The 14,543-nt window shown below is 44.5% G+C and overlaps 1 long non-coding RNA gene and 1 gene segment (V, D, J or C); one reads left to right on the top strand and one right to left on the bottom strand.

Annotated features, from left to right (window-relative positions):
- Positions 1–14,543, bottom strand: part of LOC101562402 — a 271,529-nt gene that overhangs the window by 110,451 nt on the left and 146,535 nt on the right.
- The window catches only part of LOC111813058, a 137,579-nt gene that overhangs the window by 106,653 nt on the left and 16,383 nt on the right, over positions 1–14,543 (top strand). Inside the window, exon 3 of the long non-coding RNA XR_002818396.1 lies at positions 9,383–9,387. This is a non-coding gene — a long non-coding RNA (uncharacterized LOC111813058). The remainder of the gene's footprint in view (positions 1–9,382; positions 9,388–14,543) is intronic.

The raw sequence follows: 14,543 nt of genomic DNA, 5'->3' as shown, positions 1-14,543 counted from the left end.
AAGCTTGTTCTAAGTAGGTGCTTTAGACCACTGAGCCATCTCACCAGCCCCTGTGCTACTCTTTTCTGAGTGAGCATAAGTGATTCATCTCATATTCCAAGTCTGGAATCTCTGACTTTGCAGTCTGTGACCCTTAAAGAATTACTTGCAGAGCCATCATGAGCTTTACTGAATGATACTGACTGATTCTTGTCATTTCATTATTTTTCTGTTGCTGGTTTCTGTATTTTTTCTTTTGACTAACTTCCTACTTACTGTAGTGCTGGCTCTGTTATCAAGAAATCTTTAAAGGGCTCTTTGACATGAAAGTTTTTGTTTTTCCTTAAAGTTGAAACAGTAATTTTTTGAATATTAGAAAGTTCATTGATTGTTTTTGTAGCTGATACATTCCTCCACGCTCTTTTTTTGTAAAAGTAAAGTAAATTTTGCCTGCTCCTATTTGATTACTACTTCAAAAATAGTAATAAAAATCCCAGGAACCTGTAGGCACATGCGGAACCTGTGGAGCCCCCCTCACTCTCCCGCCTCCTGTTCAGTCTTACCCAGAGCTCAGGTCCCTGTTCCCTATGGGCTCTCCTCACTCAGTGTTGTCTTTTGGCTCTGTAGTCAAGGGGTCATCTCTTTTTTCCTGCCCTGTTTGTCATGTCAAGGCCATTGCTAGTGACCAGACCATTGTTCCACTGTGCTCGATAGGTACCTGAGGCATGTGGGGGACAGACACAGGCCTCAGTGACACCTTGTAGCCCTGGGTGCTTCCTCCTCTTTGCCTTTCCAACCTCAGCCAGCTGGCCGTGCTGCTGTCCAGACAAGTGACAGGAGGGCAGTGGTCCAGTCCAGAGGGGAGGTTTGTGTTGGACTCCAGCAGCGAGGGCCTAACGTCAGACTTTGGCAGTGGGAATAACCTCCATCATCCTCAGCTTCCCCTCTGCTGATTCTGAGTGTGTCACCTGTCCCTCATCCACTGCCAATGCACCTGTATGAGGTCAAATGGTGCTGCTTAAAAGCTTTCTAAAACCTAGACTGTGGATGTGTGCCTGCCTTTGCACAAGGCAATTCCAGGAGATGTTTTCAGCCCTGTGTTGGAGGCTGTAACCTACAGGAGGCAGAGGCTGGCTTTCCAGTGCATTCTGGGTCCTCTCACCTTTCTCTGTGTATCCCAAGAGAATGAAGGTGAGGGGCCGGTTCATTGTCACAATGTTCTCTTATTGTATAGTGCAAGCTCAATGGTTTTTGTGATTCTGGTATAAAACCCAAAATATTCAAGTTTTATAAATTAATTAAATGTATGGTACACTTTATGCAAGTATGCATAGCGATCACAGCCTTCACGGGGAGTTTGTAGCAGCGCGTGGTATCGCTTGACTCTGATGTTACCTGTTCCCCTCCCCTCTCTTCTGCCCCTGATATCCTCCTTACTTACAAAAGCTTTGATTTCTTTCTTTTCCCTTCATTCCTTTCTCTCTCCCCCGGACCTAGTTCCCCTTCTCATTTCAACATTTCTTTCACTATTTCACAGTAATTATTACACTTTTGTCCATCATTTATTCTCCTGGTTTGTCACAGCAGAGATCCCGTGTGGTTGTCACCCTTGTGTGTCTCCTTTATTTCCCTGAAGAGAACGGTCTCGGTATGGACACAATTGGCTAGAAATGGCTCAGTTTTATCCTTTTTGTGTCACAGTAGTAGTCCACTGTATAAAAAACAACTTAGTATTTATCTAGTCATCAGTCATTGGGCATTTGGGTCGCTTCCTAGGTTTGTGTATTGCAAAATGTGCTTCTTGAACTATGGGTGTGTATATATTGCTGTGGGCCGATGCTTTTTATCTCTTTTGATAAAATGAGAAGAAAGGGGATAGCTGGGTGGAATGGATCCCCTAGTCCCAGTTTTTGATAAATCTGCACACTGATTTTTCCACAGTGGTTGTGCCATTGCATACTCTCGCCAACCATGGAGATGGCTTCTCTTTCCCCCACAACCCCGCCTGCAGTTGTTCTGTTTGATTTCTTGACAATGGCCATGCCTCCTGGGGTAACGTGGAATCTCAGTGTTGTGTTAGTTTGCACGTCTTGAATGACTCATGATGGTGAACGTTTGTCATATATTCATTTGCTGTATCTACTCGTAAAGATATCTACTCATTTCACATGCATGCTTTGGGACTGATTCTTTACATATGGGATTCCGATTTTTTTTTTTTTTTTTTTTAGCTCCCTATACATTACACAAAACAGTCCTTTGAGGAAAAGATGGCAAATTGTTTTTTACACCGTGGGCTGTCTCTTCCTTCCATTGGTGGTTCTCTTGCAGTGTGTGTGCTTTTTAATAAGGTGAGATTCCAGCTGCTGGTTGTGATATTTCTGTGCAACTGGAGTCTTGTTGATTAAGTGTTTCTACATCTATCTATATATTCAGCTGTTCTAGCTACTCTATCTTCCAGCAGGTTAAGTTTTTCTGTTTTAGCATTTGTATGTTTATTCTCCTTCCATTTTGGTTTAGTGCATAAGATAGATATAGGTCTAGTTTTAGTCTTTTGCAGGCTGAAAGCCAGTTTTTCTAGCACCATTTCTTAAAAGGCTATCTTCTTTTTTTCCTGGTAAATGTATCCGGTGCCCTTGTGAAAGATGAGGTGGTTGAATGCATTTAGATTTGTTTCTGCCTCTTTGAGTGTGTTCCATTGATTCCTGGCTCTGATTTTTGCCTGCACCATGATGTTTCTATCCAAACACCAAGGGGTTTTGTAGCATAAAGTCAAGCCAGTGATTGTGATGCCCCCCCGATTGCCCTTGGTGTCCCGAATGCTTTGGTTTTCTAGGTTTCTTTTGTCTCTAAATGAATTTTAGGATTGTTTTCTGTAATCCTTGTGATATGTGGTTAGAAGTTTGATTAGCATTGTAATCTATGCAATAATTTTATGAATATGGTCATTTTCACTATGTTGATTTTTGCTACCATGAAAAAGAGACATCCTTCCATTTTTGATACCCTGTTCAGTTTCTTTTTTAAGAATACTATATGTTTCAAAAAAGAAGTCTTTTAGTTTTAAGAGGCGTCTGTAGGCATTTTCTTTTATGAATGCCCTTGTGAAATATGGTGTTTCCCTAATTTCTCTGCTAGTGAGTTTGTTATGCTCGAATAGAAATGCTATTGATTGTTGAGTGTTGGCATTGTATCCAGCCAGGCTACTGAAGTTGGTTATTAGTTCTAGAAGTCATTTGTGGCTTTTAGGAGTCTTCCATGTAGTGTATCATGCCATCTGTGAATAACGATTGTTTAACTTCTTCCTTTCCTGTCACTATTCTTTTTGTTTCTCTTTCTTCTTTAAATATCTCTTTCTTATCTAATTACTCAGGCTCAAGTTTCCAGTAAAATATTGAATAAGAGAGGTGATAGTGGGTATCTGTGTCTTGTTCCTGATTTAAGAGTGAAAGATTTTAGTTTTCTTCCATTCAGTGAGTTGTTGGCTGTCAATTTTTCTTAGTTGCTTTTTATCAGATTGTGATAAAGACGATCTATTTCAATTTTACATTGGGTACTTTATCTTTCCCTTTAGTGGGCAGTATATTGTAGTGGTTGGTATGTTTTGTCAACTTGGATGGATCTGCGAGCCACGATTCTGGGCGGTGGAGGGCCTACCTTAGGGTGCGATTGGTCCCACCCTGGGTGCGATTGGTCCCGCCCTTGGGGTGCGGCGGGCCGGGCCCCAGAATGACTCAGCAAAAAAGACTATATAAAGGAGTTGTGGAAGGCTGTGCCTGCCCGGTTTCCTTGGAGAAGTCCGGGTCTTTGTTGTGCCGCTTTGCAGCTGTTCCACTTCAGATGAGCTCCGATCTTTGTGGTGGACCCCGGTGTTCCCGGTCAGTGTAGAAGGAAGAGAGAGAGGCTGATGGACGCCACAGCTGCTGCTCCTCCTTGTTTTCTGCCACCATGAACTGCACTTGTCCTAAGAACTTGCTCCTCATAGAATTTACCAACAGGTGGCGGCCAGTGACCACCACTTGATGAAGGTCATCTTTGAAGTCTTGCCCCTGTCCAGCAGGGGCTGTGATCATCCTGGGGGCACAGTGTTTGGGTCACGATGACACCCAGCCCCAAAGGACATTCTGCTGTTGATACAGCGCTTTCATTTTACATTTGTGAGAGAAAAAGAGATTCTTCAAACGCTGTTCACCAGGGCTCAGCTCCACTCCTGTGATGGTGAGCAAGTGGGTTCGTCTCACCGAGGCTCCTGAGCTACCTGGGCTCAGTGTGGCTTCTGCCACAGCTAAGGGAAGGTGAGCTTCAGGTCTGCAAGAAGAAATGACAACAGTCATAAAAGAATTGTTCGGCACAAGTAAGGAAGAAAGAGATTAACAATATAGGGACAGGGGAAGTGATGGCTCAGTGGAATAAGTGCTTCCCTGGCAAGTGCAAGGGCCTAAGTTCAATCCCTGATTCTGCCAAAAAAATAAATAAGTAAAATAAAATGAAAACTGTTTCCCTAATTAAAGTTTAAAAAAATAGGAGAAAACATAAAAGATTGGAAACATTGCATGAATAGTACAGAAAAGAATTACAATGCAGATATCTAGAAAATTAAGAATTCCATTGAGGGCTGAGAAAACGCTGTCTGGCTCTTGGATCTCCTTTTCTCTCTCTTTTTGTCTTGGTTTGTTGGTCTCTATCTATCTTGCTTGCTGTCCTGGTCTGTCTGTCTCTCCCATGTCCCTTTCTCTCTTCCTCACTCGGTCTGGCTCCATGCTGACCCTGACTGCACAGCCTCAAGTGCTGTTTCTCCTTGTGCTCCGACTCCTGTGAGTTGGCAGGGACCCGCTAGCCCTCATCTCTTTGCATTCGTTTCCTCGTGGTCTCACCGCTGTCCCTATATTTGCGCCTCCAGCTCAGATCCCTCTCCAGGACTCCAGAGTGCCATCCATGCACGAGCCTCGGGGGCCGTTGTTGGTAGGAGGTCTGGTGCCAGCTCAACATTAGAAAACTGTTGCCCTAGAGTCCTGATTTCCACCTGCCTCCCAGTGGTACTTCTGTCTGCCCTCACATCTAATGAGACATCACTGCAAATTAGCTGGCTCTCATTTCCAAACATAAGGCAGACTTTGATTTTGTTTGTCTATCTGAGCTTGTGTCGAATACGTGAGCAAATATATTTACCCTGACTTTAAAATATGACCAGATCCTGCCTAACCTTCAGAGCAGCTGTCATAGATCTGCGAAGTCAGCTCATGCTGACTCACTGCTAGTGCTGGGTAATGCCATGTTACTTTTTGTACCAGGAAACAAACACAGGGCTTTGCAGTGCCAGGTAGGTGCTCTGCCTCGGAGCTACATCCCCAGCTCCTAGAGGAACTTTTTCATATGGACTTTGTAAGCTGTCCTTTCCAAACAGCTGCCATGAAGTGTTGAAAAATATGCACACACTCACTTGAATAGTGATACCCCAGGGACTGTTGAATGTTGTTTGTAAATGGTCCTGAAGACAAGGGCAGCAAGTGAGTATTCACTGTCCCCATTATCAAACTCTCCTACATTTAACTTTGACGATGGTAGTGGTTTTGGAGGATTTTCACAAAAAGGAAGAAAGAGAAACTATTGAGATTTCCCAACCAGCAAGAGGACGTGTGGAAGAAAGCTTCCCCAAACTTTCCTCTGGAAAGTATCATATTAGGACTTCTTGTTTGCCTCTAAAATGCCTGGAAAGAAAGATCCCTGTGGAGCCTAAGCCGTGTATGTCTTCGTGAGTGGTAATGTGGAACAACGGCAAAATTCGTGCATAAAATATATCCAATGGCTGCTATGTGGTGTGAAAAATTTTGTAAGAATTTCCTTGTCCCTTTATGTGGAGGTTCTATTCCTGGTTGTCATCCAGTGAGGATCCTTCACCTTCTCTGGGTTCAGCGCCAGTGTAAGAAGAGGCAGAGTCCCAGGGTGGAGGCTCACCTCTGCCTTGATTCTTGGATGAGAAAATGAGATAGGACTGGAGTTGTTACTGGCCAGGATTTGTCCTCATCATGGGGTCAGGAAGACTAAGAGCCATGTATGATACGGAGTTTCTGGATAAGCCACGGCCTTGCTTGAAGCCAGGCCTGGGAGCCCCGAAGAGATCTCTTCAACACTGCCCCTTTTGCGATGGGGCAGCGCTCCAGAATCGTCACAGAGACTGAGAGCGCAGTGCACTGTCACAGTGTACTCACTGGATGAGGACATGGTAAGAGTGCACATGCCAGATAAAGTGCACATCTTACAAGGCATTTCTGTCTTATAAATCACTTTATGCTAAATTCATTGTTGTGTACTTGATTTGACTTCACAAATTTTCATAAATGGAGAGAATTTTCAAGGCCAAAGGCCCCTGGGCAGGTCCGCTCCGTCGTCCTCTCCCTGTGCCAGCGTCCTGAGCACAGCGCAGGGCTTGCTGCTCTGCTGTCATCCTCACTCTCTGCCTGGGTAGAGCCCTCAGCTGCGAGGTGTTGCTAGAGTCCCCAGCCTCTGCCCTCACACAGCGCGGTCTGCGCTGTGCTGCTCCCCAGACAGCAGGGCAGGCGCAGCTGGGCCTCCGGGAAGGAGTTTGTGTTCAGGGCTGTAGCACTGTGGGTGGATCATGAGTACCCTGCAGGCAGTAGTAAAGTCCAGCGTCCTCAGCCTCCACCCTGCTGATAGTGAGTGTGAAGTCTGTCCCTGACCCACTGCCACTGATCCTGTCTGAGATGCCAGGATTCCGGTTAGATACCAGGTAGATCAGGCCCCATGGAGCCTGGCCTGGCTTGTGTACAATCCAGTACAAGTAGGTGTTTCCAGTTCTATGCAGGAGGCTCTGACTGGACCTGCAGGAGAAGGACGCCGTCCCTCCCAGGCTGATGGACAGCACCTGTGGGGTCTGGGTCAGCACCACATCTCCCCTGGATCCTAAAATGAGTATGAGAAGTGTAAGGTCATGGGCAGATATCAAGGCATTTTCATAGTTTTCTCGTTTTGTTATTCTGAAGAAAATTATTAAGGTATTTTAATATACAGAGCAAACATTTTGTTTTGAGGTGGCTCCCAAGATTCTAATCACAAAGAAACCATGAAAATTTATGTCAACATCCCTATGTCTCTTTGTAACAATTTTCATGGGAGGCCAGGTCCTAAGTCTTTTAATAATTCTGTTCATTCACTGGCCTAACCTCATACACCCAGGCTGCAAGAGAGGGCTGCACATCTCACGTAGGTGCAGAGAGCTCATGCAGGCGGCAGGGGCATCCTCGAAGACACAGTGGCCTCCTCACTTCTGCTCATCTCCCCCACCCCCATCCTCACCAGGGATCCGGAGCAGCAGCAGCCCCAGGAGCTGAAGAGGGAGCCTCATGGTGAGAAGTTGAGCTGCAGAGTCCTGCTCAGGGAAGGCAAAGTTAGAGCCAGCCTTTATGTCCCAGGTGCTGGGGGAGGTCCTTCCTGGGGACACAATGCAAATACCCTGGTAGGGGCAGCAGTGTGGAAAGAGTGCAGAGTGCAGAGTGCAAGGGCAGTCTGCTCATGGGAGCCCAGGGGGATAAGAGGCTCTGACTGGACATGCAGGAGAAGGAGGCCGGCTCTTCTGTGTTTGAGGAAACACAATCAGCAGGGTGGAGGCTGAGGATGCTGGAGTTTATTACAGTTGGCAAGTTACTCATGATCCACCCACAGTGATGCAGGTCTTGTGCTCTGTGTTTGGAAGAAACCAATAGAGCTAAATCCATGCTGCCGCAGCAGTAGGCGTGGGGATTCCCTGGAACACCTGCATCTGCAGCAGGGATAGCGTGCTGAGGTCTCTGTGTCTCTAGGACATGTCCCGTGTGTGCAGGTCAGTCTCTGTGAGGGGAGGTTTCATGCTTGTAGCCTAATTGATTAGACTGAAGTGACTGACTTCTTGGCTACTCACTCTCAGCATTTTCTGCTCTTGCCAGCATGGAGCAGTAGCGTGAAGCCCTTCTGATGGGATGGGGTTTATTCTTGTCATGTTGGAAACAAGATTAGAAATTCTTTTACTAGACCTCAAAATTAAATGAGAGAAGAGAACTAAAATGAAAAGAATATGATACAGAAAAAAAATTGTGTTCTAGATTACTGCTCCAGATTACCAGATTCTGCAAGGTCCATAAATTCTCCCCGCACTATACCCCAAGATAGTGAAGGAGAAGCTTCAGTTTGTTCATAGCTAGTGAAAAGTAAATCATTTTTGTGATCTTGGTACATCAACCACAGTATTATATTTTTATAAATTAACTAATGATATGACAGGCAGACTTCTATATAGTGATCACAATTCTCGTAGGGAATTTATGCCTGTACCTGACACAGCTTGCTTCTTTTCGCTCCCCATTTGTTCTCTTGGCTTGTCACAGCCGAGATTCAAAGTGGTGTCCACACTTGTGTGTCCCGTACATTGCCCTGAAGAGAATGGTCTCAATATGCGCACACTGACCTAGACGTGTCTCAGTCTTATCCCTTCTTGTGTCACAATAGTGGCCCAATGTATCAGAAACCCACGTAGTATTTATCTGTCCATCACTTGATGGGCATTTGGGTTGATCCTGAGATTTGGGAACTACAAGCCATGCTTCTTTAAAATGGGTGTACATAGGTCACTGTGGATTGATGTTTTTTACTTCTTTTGATAAGGCACAAAGAAAGGGGATAGCTGGATCCTCTAGTCCCAGTTTTTGGTCAATGTCCAGACTGATTTCCACAATGGTTGCCCGAGTCCACGCTCCCACTCAGAGTGGAGTTGGCTTCTTTTTCCCCCACAACCGTGTTCTTGCCTGATTTCCTGACAGTGGCCTTTCCTCCTGTGCTGAGATGGAATCTCAGGGTTGTGTGAGTTTGCATTTCTTGAGTGACCAGTGGTGTTGAACATTTTCACATATTTATTTGCCATATCTGCTCTTAAGGATATCTGTTTATTTGAGATGCTCGATTTGGGACTGGTTCTTTACATCTGGTGGCCTGATTTTTTTTTAGCTCCTTATGTATTCTATCCGGTAGTCTTTTGAGGAACAGCTGACAAATTGTTTTCCTATACTGTGAGCTGTCTCTTCATTCTGCTGGTGGTTTCTCTGACAGTACAAAAGTTTTTTTTAATAAGATGAGATTCCTGTTGCTGTTGAATTGTGATATTTCCTGTGTATCTGGGTACTTGTTCGTAAAGTTTTTGCCTAAAGTTATATCTTCAACTGTCTTACCTACTCTATGCACCCACAGATTATTTTTTTTTTCTGTTTTAATGTTTATATTTATTCTCTTCTAATTTTATATTTCTTTATTTATTTACTTTGTGTACAGGATCTTGCTGTGCAGCTCAGCCCTGTAGTCATCCTCTTGTCTCAGTCTCCCTAGAGCTGGACTTACAAGCAAGTGCTACCATGCTCAGTTTTGGTGGTTAACACATCACGCTCAGGGTTTGGGGACCAGCAAGGCCTGTGGTACTGGGCATCAAACTTGGGCACTTAAACTTGGCAAGCAGGTGCTTAGACCACCAACCTATATTCCTAGTCCTTCTCCTTCCATTTTAGTTTAGTGCGTGGTGATAGTTATAGTTCTAGTTAAAGACTTCGGCAAGCTGAAAGCCAGTTTTTCCAACACTATTTATTAAAAGGCAGGGCTGGCCAAATAGCTCAGTGGATTAGAGCACCTGCTTAGAGAGACACAGAGGCCCGGGGTTTGATCCCCGTGCCTGCCGTGCCTATCCTGCCCTGGTGTGCGATGAGACTGAGATTGAGATAGGGCGTGTTGGCGCATGCCTGTAATCCCAGCATTTGGGAGGCTGCAAACAGGAGGATCACTACGAGTCTGATCTACGTAGTGAGACTCTGTATACACCCTGTCCACCCTGTCCTAAATAAAAAAAAAAAAGAAGAAGAATTATTGAAAGGCTGCCTTTCTTTTTTTTTTCCAGGTAAATGTGTTTGTTGCCTTTGTGAAAGATGAGGTGGCTCTGTGTATTTATATTTGTTTTTGGATTTATCCAGCTGTGCCTGGCTTAGGTCTGGCTGCTGTGCTCAGCTCCTTCCTGCTGCTGCCCTTGGGGGTGAACCTGTTGTGCCCCTCTGGCAAGATTTTCTGCTCCTGGACTAGCTGGGTAGTTCTATCCTCTATACTCTCTGCAGGGATTGCAGCTGCAGGGTTTCACCCCAGGCCTGTATGCAGGCCTGAGCTGAGCCTGGAGGGGACAAGGTGGCGTAGGGGGGAGAGGCAACTCTCCCACACACTCACTGGACCTGGGCTAGGACTGGGTCTGGGGGTTCCCTGAACACGGCAGAAATTCCTACTCAGCGGGTGGGGTGGGGGAGGTGCTGTGGAGTGGTGGGGTGCGTCCCAAGGGGGTGGAAGAGGGTCTCACTCATACTGCGCTGCGCCTGGGCTGGGACCAGTAGTAGGTCCTGGCGGTTCAGGGTAGCTGGAAGCTCTCCCACACACTCACTGGGCCTGGGCTAGGACTGGGTCTGGGGGTTCTGTATTTGTTTTTGCATCTTTGAGTCTGATCCATTGATTCCCGGCTCTGATTTTTGCTAGGACCATGACCTTTTTATCACAGGGTCTTTGCAGTACAGATTCAAGCCATGATCCTGATGCCCCTGGATTGCCTTTGCTGTCCAGAATGGTTTTGGTATTCTGTGTCTCTCTGGTTCCAAATGAATTTTAGAATTGTTTTCTGTAACCCCTGTGACATCTGGTTGGACATTTGATTAGCATTGTATTATTGTATGTAATAATTTTGTGACTAGGACCATTTTTACTATATTGGTTCTTTTTTTTTTTTGGAACCAGGGATTGAGCTCAGGCCCTTGCGCTTGCCAGGGAAGCACTTATTCTACTGAGCCATCTCCCCAGGCCAAGGATCTACAGGGTCTCACTATGTAGATTGGAGCTATAGTGATCCTTCAAGCACTGGGATTACAGGAGCGGGTCACCACACCCTGTCTCAGTTGACATCTCAACACACCCTAGGGGCAGGCTGGCACAGCTTTTTGGTGCCCAGCCCCTGCACTTTGCCCAAAATGCGCTTTAGTCTGCTGAGCTATCTGGCTGGCCCTGCTGTATTGGTTCTGTCTACCGAGAAAAAGGGATATGTTTCCATTTTTTGATATCCTCTTTACTTTCTTTTTAATGAGTAGTGCAGTGGTTTATTTTATTTTTTTTTATGGTGGTACCAGGGATTTAGCTCAGGACCCTCTGCTTCCCAGACAGGCAATTATGCTGCTGAGCTGTCTTCCTGGCCCCCGTAGCTTTTACTTCAGCAGTCCTTTACGTTTTTCTTAAGAGGCTTCCCTAGGTATTTCCTTTTATGGATGCTATTGTGAAGTGTGCTCTTTCCCTAATTTCTTTCTCAGTGAGTTTATTATTCTTGTATACAAATGCTGTTGATCTTTGTTGGTGTTGACACATTAGCCCTCCAGGCTACTGAAGTTGGTTATTAAGTCAGAACTCTTTTGAGGCTCTTTCAGAGTCTTCCAAGTAAAGTATCATGTCATCTGTGAATGATTGTTTAACCTCTTTCTTTGTTTTCATTGTTCTTTTTATTCTGTCTTTTGTCTAATTTCTCTGGCTAAAATTTCTAGAACCATGTTGAATAAGAGTGGTGACAGTGGACATCTGTGTTTTGTTCTCGATTTTAGAGTGAAAGGTTTTAGTTTTCTTCCATTCAGTGAGTTGCGGGTTGTCAATTTTTCTTAGATGCTTTTTATCAGATTGAGACAAAGACCATCTGCTCCAATTCCCTGTAGGGTTATGTTATTTTGAATTGGTGTTCTGTATTGCCGAATGCTTTCTGTGCGTTTATTCTGATGATCATAGGGATCTCCTCCGTGGCTCTGTTAAGATGGCATTTCACAATTATGGATTTGGATATGTTAAACCATTCTCTGTATCCGTGCAATGAATCCTGCCTGGACATGGTGTGTAGTCTTCTTGGTGATTGGTTACTTTGCTAGTATCTTTTTTTTTTTATTTATTTATTTCATTTATTTTGTGTGTGTGGCCAGCTCAGCCCACCAGGGGGCAGGGCTGGCTGGCATGTGGTGCTGGGGGATTGAACCGTGGTCCCTGTGCTTTGTTAAGTTTGTTCTAAGTAGGTGCTTTAGACCACTGAGCCATCTCACCAGCCCACTTTGCTAGTATCTTATAGAAAATGTGTATGTCTATGTTCATTCGGGAGATGCCCTGTAGCTCTCTTTCTTGTGGGCCCTTTTCTGGGTTTGGTATCAGCATAATGCTTGCCTCCAGAAATGAACTGGGGAATACTGGTTCCCTTTCCATTTCATTAAAGAGCTTAGGGCATGGTGGCATTAGATCTTCCCTAAATTTCTTGTTGAATTTTGCAGTCAAACATCAGAGAATGGGAGCCTTTTGTTTGTTGGTGTTGAATTACAACTTTGATTTTATTGATTTATATTGGTTAATTTGGAATTGTATTCGGTCTTCTTTCAGGTCTGTAATTGGTATGTGTGAAGAAATCTGCCCATTTCTTCTGGATTTCTTGATAGCTGTAAACATCATATTATCTCCCTGGTATTAGAGAGTGAATGAGTGGGTAAGGTCTAAAACGTACCATAGATATTGTGAAATGGGAAGAAATGGTTCTCTAGGAAAATGGCACTGGGCTGGGGGAATGCGAAACAGAAAGGAAAGATGGAAAATAGAAGACCAGTATAATATTAATGTCTCTAAGTTGATTGAAAAGGAAGGTTTGTGCTAAGAGTGATTTGGAAAATTTTATTACCATTATCTGAGAAACAACTTTAAAGATATCAACACATGGGGCTGGTGGGATGGCTCGGTGGTCTGGAGCATCTACTTAGAACAAGCTTAGCAAAGCACAAGGGACCGCGGTTCGGTCCCCCAGCACCACATGCCAGCCAGCCCCACCCCCTGGTGGGCTGAGCTGGCCACACACACACACACACACACACACACAAATATTTTTTTTAAAAGAGATAACACACACTGTTAGTAATTTCCATTCTCCTGTTATTTTGTTATGAAAGTTTTTGTTACTCTTTTTTCTGTAAAAGAAATACTAAAGATATGACTTTTGTTAGTTAAGTTTTTTTTTTTTTTGTTAAGTTTGATTAGTAGCAAAACATTAATCTCTAGTTCTATATTGTGGCTCTGAGGTACTTGAAGAATTATATGTTTTGTGTATCTTTGTATATTTATTTATTTTGTGTGCGTGTGCTGGTGTGTGTCGTTATTTATTGCATTCAGTGCTCTCAGGCTGAGAGCAGCGCCCTGGGCCTGTGACGTCAGCGTGGAGGCAGGGGAGCTGCTCTAAGGCCCAGAAGGGCTCCTGAGCTGTAGTGGCCCGAGGGGGAGGCGGGCCTGAGATGCAGATACAGTGATGGGAGGAGCTCTGAGCAGGGAGTTGATGACAAGAGTCATCTAGCAGCAGAGTTCCTTTCCTTGTGAGCCTGTTTGCAACAGGTAGAGTAGGAATCATGGTACTATGAGGCATCCGGCACCTTGTCCAGAGGTTCAGCACTGTGAGATACTGGATGCGCTTCTGCAGTGATTAAGCTAGATTACAGCGTGATGGGTCAAGTTTTTCAGTGTGTTTGAAAGCAGAAATCCAAGAAAATCAATTCCCAAGAGTCTGCAGTGCATGAGAATCACCAGTAGGGAGCAGCACGAGCCCACTTCTTTATAAAAGTTATCTTAAAAATCTTCCAGTTGATCAGAAAATTTGGGACACTACCGAGTTACATGATGTTACAGTACAAGTTCTTATTTGTCCTGAGTTTTAATTGACCTTAGACGGTTAGGGCCAAAATGTTGGCTTTCGTTGTGGCCCTCCTTTTTCTTTAATTTTGGTCTGCAAACTTAGGTTGTTAACCCTCCAGAAGAGAAGCTTATTGTTATTACCATACAACCTAGGCTGTTAAGCTTAACCCCACTATCTGTCTGAATATCAAACATCTTAGGCATCACATGGAACAGGTGTTTTTCATCAGGTATTGATATGTTGAACTTTAAGTCCCTACAGAATATGATGAAAAAACATTTAAAATTAGAATATATTTTTAAAATAGGCATAACAGGGGCTGGTGAGATGGCTCAGTGGTCTAAAGCACCTACTTAGAACAAGCTAAGCTAAGCAAAGCGCAGGGACCGCGGTTCAATCCCCCAGCACCACATGCCAGCCAGCCCCACCCCCTGGTGGGCTGAACTGGCCACACACACACACACACACACACACACACACACACACACAATAAATAAATAAAAAAAAATAAAATAGGCATAACAAATTATATAATTCTTATGTTGACATGTAAGTCCAAAAATCTAACCATATACAACCTTGAAGCGGGACAGTCCCACAGCATTCCTTTTCCTGTCTCCTGCCTTCATTCACTACCCCCTTCTTTTTGAACAGTCATCTACCCGAGAGACAGCACAACAGCAACTGGCATGTCATGAAAAGAAGCCCGTATTGAGAAGACCAGAGTGACTGGCTCTCCAAGCATGAAACTACTATTACAGATTACCATCTGCAGTGCAGTTGCTTAGTTCACAGGTATCAGGAGATTATGGGG

This window comes from Octodon degus, unplaced genomic scaffold (assembly GCF_000260255.1).
Source record: "Octodon degus isolate 3935 unplaced genomic scaffold, OctDeg1.0 scaffold00162, whole genome shotgun sequence".
NCBI lineage: Eukaryota > Metazoa > Chordata > Mammalia > Rodentia > Octodontidae > Octodon > Octodon degus.
Note: the sequence above shows the minus strand (reverse complement) of the source record. Positions and strands in the feature narration are given on the sequence as shown.